Below are 9,043 nucleotides of genomic sequence, written 5' to 3'. Positions count from 1 at the left end.
AGGCCCAGATCCATTGTTAACCATGGGTTGAGGCTTTGGGTGTGTCTACCCTACAGGAGATTCAAGTGGGTAGGCCAGGATCCAACAGACTAGCATGACGGTTCACGGACAATATTTCATGAAACAAAATTCCTGTCTTTATTTACATCCATCTGAGGTGAAGGATCCAGTTCCTTGACTTCATTGCCAGTCAGCCTCTTTGACAACTGGCTGATTGGCTAAAAGGTTCATGGTCTCAGAAGTATTTCAACTTGTCCTATGCTATGATTTGCTTTGTTTCTCAATAATGCTTATCTTTAAGTGTCTTTAGCAGATAATTCAACAACAGAGGACCCTTGGAACTGCCACGGCCCACCTCCTCATGATTACGGACTCCCCCAGGACCCCCTCCGGTTGCCCATGCTTGGCTAACCGAGTTAGGCAGAGACTAAGACTGTCACAGGCTGGCATTACCCACATGGCTGCCCTTAATCATGACACATTTTTAGCCAAGGACGGGTAAGATGTGCCATGACAAGCACTCCTAAGACAGGACATGCACATGGCCAGGTGCATGATCCAGTGATGGGCAAGGCTTGCTCAGAGGTGACACAACCTAAGACAGGCAAAAATGCATAAGATTAGAGGAAGGAGATAGCCATCTCTCCTCAGGGAGCTGTCTATGAGGTGGGTAACCCATGAAATAAAGTCAGTCCAGCCTTAAAATAAAAATAAAAAGGGGGAGATGTGGGGACCTAAAGGCCTCACCTTGCAGAAGTCCAAGAGGAAGTTACTGGGGCACGGCCTGACTTGCTTTGAAAGTTTGAAGAATACTTCCGCACTGCTGAGGAGTGCATGATCTGCACGTGACCATCCTTAAGATACACCCTCGGGGGGGAGGGGGGATTTCCAGATGCCTTTATAAGCTCTGTAACACCTGCAATAAATGAGTCCCTGCTTGACTAGGCTCCCCGTTGCGCCTGAGTGTTCTTGGTATTGGGGGCGGCATGGGCTGGTGAACGGCATGCTTACTCATCCCCAATCATCACTGCATGGGGGTCGCTGGTTCAAACCCCCCGCAGGTGCTGGGATTAAAAACTGGATCTTCTGCAAAAGCAGCCAGTGCTCTTAACCACCGAGCCACCTCTCCAGTCCTGAGTTAATCTTCTTTAAGGGAGTGATGCTAGATAGACTGAACAGGCTCCAGTGGATGAACTCACACCAAGGGACATCTTGGTACACAAACTTGACTCAATAGGCCTTAACATATATGACAGAATGCATGAAATCTGGCAATGGGGTGCAGATAGGGGAGGGGATCTAAATATGAATAAGATGTATGAAATGCACAAAAAATTCAATAAAAACAAATTTTTTAAGAAATAATAAAAATGTTTTAAAATGGTCTGGAGAGATGGTTCAGCAGTTAAGAGCACTAGCTGTTCTTGCAGAAGACCAGAGTTTGAATCCCAGCACCCACACAGCAGCTAACAACTGTCAGTAACTCCAGTTCCAGGGGATCTGATGCCTCCTCCTGTCCTCCAAGGATAGTGCATGATACAAGTACACTACATACATGAAGCAATACACACACATAAAATAATAAAATGTTTAAAATTGCTTTATTTCTCCATTGTCATCATATCTGGTGTGATTATTGATCTTGCTCTAGAAGCAGCAGGTAAAAGAGAGGGACTCAGAAAATTACTAGATGATGCAGTTGCTGCCCCTAAACACACATTTAATGAAGCATCATTGCATAAACAAAATTTGTGCACAAGAGCATTATAACTAGATACTGCAATGCAAATTGTCATAAAAACTATGAAATTCGAAAGACCAAGGGATTAAATCAGTGCCAATTCCTTAAAAGAGTTGATACTGACTGTGGTAACACCATCTACTTTTCAAAAGTAAAATGCCTAAGCTGAGGCCAAACGTTGGGAATATTTTATGATTTGAAACATTATTAAGCTATTTATGGTGTGATAAGGCACCTTCTTGACCATAGCTACACCATGTTGGAGTCCAGACTGAATCTAGCCTCTGAAAAGTGAAAGGCAGTCAGCCTAGGGTGTTGGAACAGATAGGTGCGGCTCAGCTGCACCAAGGTCTGAGTTTGAATACACATTAGCAGGCCTCTGGTTGCCTAGAGAACAGATAGGCATGTTCCTAATTGCTCCTGCTAACTGCATATTTATGGTTTCTGTGTTTCACCTTGGCTTGCTTTTGCAGAATAGTAATTGTTAGAGGGCTTTCTACCCCTGAAGCTAGGAAAATGCTTGGAAACTCAAAACTTTTCACCCCAGATATGGTTTTTGTGTATAAAATTTTGTCCTAAAGACGGCTCGGGACTGCACTTGGGACCTGAATGCTCAGTGTAGTTGCCAGCAAGCTAATAAAGGCTTTTCTTTAAAGATAATCTTGTGCTCCTCAAATCCATTCTTTTTAATGCAGCCAAGATGATAATTTCAAATGCAAACCTGATTATTTCATATAACATGTCCCGATTCTGCTCCAGACCCCCAGTTTCCATAGCTCTTTGGATAAAATCAGAATCTGTTGCCTTGCCTTACATGACCTAGCCCTGCCCACCTCTTAGTCTTCTCTGCCATGTCTTTCTGCCAGTCCTCTCAGTTTCTTTTTTAAGCAACTCAGATAGCACTGGACATTTGAATCAAAATTTTTGCAATTTTCATTTTTCATACAATATAGTTTGATGATATTTAGATCCCCTCCCCTATCCTCACCTCCTCCTCACTGGCCACTGGCCAGTTTATATATGTGTGTGTGTGTATCTCACGCGTGCCTATAGAGTCTGATTTCTGTCCCTAAATGTCCTTCAGTATGACTTCATCCACTGGGCCCACCAGAGTCCCACCCCTGTAAGACACTGTCTTTCCAAGAAAAAAGAGTCTTCCAGACAGCTGGTCAGGTTTATTCATATGAACTCACAGCAATGGTGACAGCATGCACAAGTCCTATGCAAGCTCAAATCAAAATCCCAGCATAGACATGGGGGAGTGGGTAAGAAATCCCAATCCAACCTAAGGAACTCATTCAGTTTCTTAAATGTAAGTTTCCTCCCCTTTGATCTTTGCATATATGTTTCCCACTACCTATGAAATGCCTTTCACCCCCAACCCTACCCTCCACATCCTTTTACCTACTTATCCTCCAGTTCCTGTCTCAGTGATATCATGCCAACTCTCATTATTTAGAAGTTCTTGTTGAATTTGCTTCCCCTTAGCACTGATGGACCACAGTTCAGTTTTATAGCAATTTATGAAACAAGAAGTCTTCACAAGGACAGAAACTATGTCTTCTGGGGGAGGAGGGTGGTACTGGGGATTGAAGTCAGAGTCTCATGTCTTTTAGGAAAGCAAACTACCACTGAGCTAGATCCTCAGTTCTCAAGTGCTGGAATTTTTATTCATTTATCAAATCATCAAAAAAGTCACAGTAAATAACATTGGTGTCCACTAAATATTTATAATATTTATTGAATAATTATCAAATAATGAAGTTTAAAAAAAAAAAAGGACTATATTTATAATATTTATTGAATAATTATCAAATAATGAAGTTTAAAAAAAAAGGACTGGGGCTGGAGAGATGGCTCTGTGGTTAAAAGCACTGGCTGCACTTGCAGAGGACCCAGGATGGAATCCCAGCACCTACATGGCAGCTAACAACTGTTCATAACTCCAGTTCCAGGAGATCTGACGCTCTTTTCTGACCTCCACAGGTATTGCACAACATGGGTGAACTTACATGCAGGCAATACACTCATAAGCATAAAATAAAAAAAAATTTTAAAAGGACTAAGACAATTGAAGATCAATGGTGACCTTAGAAAGTAGCTTGAGTTTACAGATAGTAGAAGTCAAACTGTAGGAATTGGTATTACTTTTCTGATAATACACTAAAACCAAGGCAACTTATAGAAGGAGGTGTTCATTGGGCTTACGATTTCAGATGGGTAAGAGTTCATCATGGCTGGGGAAGCATGGCAGGAGGCAGCCAGAGCTGAAAGCTGAATGTCACAACTTCAAGAAGGCACAGAAAACAGAGAGAGAAAAACTGGAAACAGGCCATGGCTATGAACTCTCAACACCCACCACTAGCGGCGTGCTTCTTCCTTCAAGGCACCTCCTAAACCTCCAAAAACAGTGCCACCAACTGGGACCAAGTACTCAGATACTTAAAGCCCAAGGGGAACAACACCTCATTCAAACCATCACAGCACTTGAGTAACTGAGCAAAGACAGTTAAGGAGAAGAGGTGAGCAGGCAGGCTAACAATACCCTAGCAGTCTCCAGAGAAGGTTGCTTGTTTTCATTTTGCTGTTCTCTGTCATTACTATTATTCCTCTGTACTGGGCAAAGAGGGAAAAACTAAAAATAACGGGATGTAATCAGTCAACCACAAAGCCACAGTTAAAGGGGCTTGAAAATGTCAACAAAGGGGTGAGGTAAGCAAAGATATCTTAAAGGATTGGTTAGCTTAATCATTACAACCAGTTGAAAATATTTGAACTTACAAATAAAGATGCTGTTGCATTAAAACCACACAGAAGAGAGTTGTGTGGCAATTAAAAGGTAAGGAAACCAAGTTATGCTACACCCCTTAGATGGATTCAGCAAAATCTGGCTCCTTTAAAAAATAAACTGTGGGGTCAGGGGTGGGGGGCAGTTTAATGGAGATATTTATAGAGTAAAAGAAACACACATACCAGTCAATCACAATGTGCCAACCTGATTGGATTCTGGTTTGAAAGAGAGGAAAAATAAATAGGAAATTGAACACTGGATATTCAATCATATGAAGCATTACATACGAAATAGGCATGATTATAGTACTATGGTTATGGGTTTGAAATGTCCTTCATTTGCTGGGCACCACAGTACGGGCCTCTAACCCTAGTACTAGTGGGAGAAAGAGGCAGGAGGATTATGAGATCAAGGCCAGCCTAGGCTACATTGCAAATTCCAAGCCACCCTGTGCTACATAGAAAGCCCCTAGTTTAAGGTAAAAGGTTATGTTGAATTTCCAAAGTAGGTAAGAAAATGAATCATCTACCTCTAAGACATACTGATTAGAGACTCTAGCCAATGAAAAATTCACACAAATGTAACCCAAAGATGGGATATTTGTTTCTAAGAATGCCTGCCCTAATGTTATATTGCCAATCAAGAGATGATCGTTCAAATCTCCCCAATCTATTTCTGCCATTATCACTATATTATTCATTCTATTGCCTTCCTCTAACAAACCCTGAAGTGCCTGAGTAGTGCATAAAGGAAGCTAGAGTAAGACGTAGGAAGAAGTGTTTAGAGGAGATAAGCATTCTAGATTTTAGAATTGTGCCTGTTTGTATAAGGTGGAAAACACAACTGTCAAGATTTCATCCTCTACATTCCCCAAAGCACTAGGCTTTTTTTTAACGGCATGTAACAAAAGTTTTAAACGTCAGGCATTATATACATAATTTTTTAATTATTACTTTTCATTACTTAACATATTTGATTGTTTATTATGTTAGCGTAAGACCGGCGAAGGGGAAAATAGTGCATTCTGGGCAGGAGAGAGCAGGTACAAGGAAGAGTGCGGCTGGAGCATATCATGGGGAGGATCACACCTACAGACCCAGGGCCGAAGCCCGCAGGCTGGGTCTAACCGAAGGTAGAGCACAGGCTCCGGGGCCATCGGGAGAGCAAGGCCCAGGCAGCCGCGCTCCGGAACCCTCCCTCCGGCTAAAGCGGAGACCGGGCCAACCTCTCCTCCGCCCGGCCCGCGGGCCCACCCCACCGCCACACACACACACACACCGCAAAAAGGGAGGCACGGTCTGCCGCGACTTCCGCGCCACTGCCCGGCGGGTTCCTACTTCTCCGGCTCCACACCCCAAACGCTCACGAAGGCGGGCCGAAAGAAAATATGCACCAATCACTATGTAGACGAGGAGGACGTCTGGTCTCTGGACCAATGAGAGAGATGCTGGGCGGGACCGAGGGCGTGGTCTCGTTCCTGGGTTTAAATCAGGGCTGCCGACCGTTAACGGCAGTGCGGCGACTGGGTGTGTTGCGCGCTTGCGCCGGGCGGAACGCTACCTAGTCGGTCGAGGTCAGAGGCAGCTGCTGTGCTGGGCGAGCCTGCGATCCCCGGGGAGCTGGGCTGCAGCGGAGGCCTGCGCTCTTTCCCCCGGACTGTAGTGTTCGGAGTTGCGGCTTCCTCTCCCCAGCGGCCGGCTCTGCCATTCCAGGTAAGTCCGGACGGTGCGCGGCCGCGCGGCTCCAGGCGGTGGTGGCCAGGCCCCTAGAGGTCACCGCGCCCCTGCCGGGCCACGCCGTCCGCCCTGCCCGGTGGCTGCACGGTGAACGCTCGGGGCGCGGAGCCGGGGGACCGGGAAGGAGCCGAGCCCTGGGGCGCGCCCGCGGCCAGATGGCGCGACTATTGTCTTTATTGTTCCACAGTGCAGGGGAGTCTGGCGTTTGGGTCACATCTTTTGTGGACCGTCCACAGAGTTTGCTTAGGATTTAGGATAGCCCGTAAAACTGAGGACCCTATGTAGCCCTACCCCTAGTGAACGTTAACCATAAAGTTATGCAATAAAACATCACTTTTTTGAGACAGGGTCTTCCTGTAGCCTCAGCTGGCCTGGATCTCAGAGATCCACCTGCCTCTGCCTCTCGAGTGCTTTAAGTTGGTAAGATTTTTCAGTATCCAGTGCTAATGAAGGGGGGGCAGAGCATAGTGTTTTGGAGATAAAGTTTTTCTAGAGTGTTGGACTTAGAATTTAAATTGCACCATAATCTCTCAGTTGTATCCACTTCCAAGAATTTACGGAGTTAAACAACCCACCCTCAAAACCCTCAATTGTAAATACCTAAAGCTGGAGCGTTATATAACTTAAATTTTGTGGGTTTAGTTTTGTTGAGACAGTCTCCCTATAGCCCCAGCTGGCTTGGACTGCACTGTGTAAACCAAGACCAGTCTGGCCTCTATCTCTGAGATCCACCTTCCTCTGCCTCCCAAGTGCTGGGACTAAAGGTGAGCGACACCACCTGGCTACTTAAGATTTTTGAAGAAAAGATATTGTTAGGTATTTTGGTCAATATTAAGCATATTTTTTTTACAAAGTATGAGATGCTTTAGTTTCAATATAAGTTTCCCTCTAGGTAATGAGAAAAGAGTCGTGTGTTTTATTAGAAAGCGAAAGAACTGACCAAAACCTGTAAGCCTTTTAAGTTGTATTTCACTATTTATAAGCCTTTGAGGGGTAAAATGAAAGGGACAAAGGCCTAGAGAGATGGCTCAGGAGGTAAGCACATTTGCTGCTCTTGCAGAGAACCCGGGGGGGTTGGGTCCTAGCACCCACATGGCAGACAACAACCATCTCTAACCTCCAGTTCAGGGGCTCCACCACCTCTGACCTGCAGGCCCTGCATTCACATAGTAACATTTATGTACAATGCAGGCAGTACACTCATATACATAAAAATATTTTAAGAGATGCCTCAGCAGTTAAGAGCACAGGCTGCCCTTGCAAAGGACCAATGTTCTGTTCCCAGCAGGCACTAACAGTCCCTAACCCCAGTTCCAGGGTATCCAACACCCTCTTCTGGCCTCCATGGTGCACTTACATACATGCAAACACTCATGTACATAAAAAAATTTTTAAAAGAGAGAAAGAGCCAGGCATGGTAGTGCATGTCTTTCATCCTGGCACTCTGGAAGCAGACACAGATCCCTGTGAGATCAAGGCCAGCCTAGTCTTCCATAGTGAGTTTCAGGCTAGCTGGGGCTACAAGGAGACCCTGTCTCAAAAAGACCAAAAATTTTAAAAATAAGAAAGTAGCCAGGAGCTGTGGTGCACACCTTTAATCCTAGCACTCAAGAGGCAAAGATAGGCAGATCTCTGTGAGGTGAAAAATAAAAGCTTTTGTTGGTTGAGTTTTGTTAATGCTTTTTTGTTATATATAGCTTTTAGTTAATGTGCTACTGCTTTAGAGTTGACTTTTTAGATAAGGAATTTTTAAGTGTTTATGTGTTTTGCCTACATGTATAGGTTGTATCGCATGCACGCAATGCCCACAGAGGCCAGAAGAGAGTGTTGGAGCCCATGAAACTGGAGTTAGGACTGTTGGGAGCCACCTTGTAAGCGCAAGGAACCAAAACTGGATCTTCTGCAGGGGCAACCAGTGCTCTTAACCACCAAGCCATTTCTCCAGCCCCTAAATGAGGACAATTTTTTAAATGATTTTTCTTTTCTAGGTTTCATTGTTTTTGTTATTAACTCAAGTACTGCCAATCAAGGCATGCCCACAATAAGGTAAGAAATTGAAAAGTTTGTACCTATATGTTTGAGTAAAGATAATACTACCATGCTCAATGATTCAAATAAAAACAGGACCTTGGGGCTGGAGAATGGTTAACAGCACTTACTGCTCTATCAAAGCACCAGAATTGGGATCCCAGCACCCCTATCAGATGATTCACAAATGCCAGTAACTCTGGCCCCAAGGCCTCAGACACCCATCTTAACCCCCCAGGCACCTGTGCAGACACAAATATATACATACACACCCATTTATTTTTAAGAAATGTCTTTACTTTAAAAATTAAAGGACAAAGCAGCTGTTTTAAGAACATTACAAGAAATCTAACTTTGTATCACTGTTTCCATCCCAAAAAATGGCGTATTTTCTGCCTCCCACTGCTAGGGCGTAAATGCCATTATACTGTACCTCTTTAGGATCACAAGGTCACCTTACCTGAAAAGGCTATTTTACTTTCTAAACTTGGAATTACTTCAGTGAAGTCTTTGTTCTGTATTCTACTCCTACTGAGCTGTAGCACTTAGACAGCATCAGCTTCCTGTGTTGTCCTGTGTATTCTATTTTAACTAGCAGCTTGAGGACAGAATCCATATATGTACTTTTTGAGTTTTAAACATGTTATTTGCTAGTTGGTAAATCTTTCATACACATATATAATCATAAATGTGGATAAAATTTGCAGTGACAGTTACTCTAAAGGAGAAATCTGAGTTTATTTGTTA

General features: G+C 44.0%; 1 protein-coding gene across 3 annotated transcripts in view; it reads left to right on the top strand.

The window, feature by feature from the left end:
- The first annotated feature begins 5,533 nt into the window (after window positions 1-5,533).
- Window positions 5,534-9,043, top strand: part of Hyls1 (HYLS1 centriolar and ciliogenesis associated) — a 12,966-nt gene continuing 9,456 nt past the window's right edge. The window contains exons 1-2 of one of the 3 annotated variants that reach the window (XM_008834789.3): window positions 5,534-6,244; window positions 8,257-8,314. The gene's annotated coding sequence lies outside the window, so the exon portion shown is untranslated. Of the gene's footprint in view, window positions 6,245-8,050; window positions 8,315-9,043 lie in introns of all 3 variants that reach the window. The other 2 variants (XM_017798615.2, XM_008834797.3) reach the window with 2 other exon arrangements.

Source organism: Nannospalax galili, unplaced genomic scaffold, assembly GCF_000622305.1.
Source record: "Nannospalax galili isolate Female #2095 unplaced genomic scaffold, S.galili_v1.0 scaffold690, whole genome shotgun sequence".
Taxonomy (NCBI): Eukaryota; Metazoa; Chordata; class Mammalia; order Rodentia; family Spalacidae; genus Nannospalax; species Nannospalax galili.
This window is presented reverse-complemented; position numbering and strand designations above follow the sequence as displayed.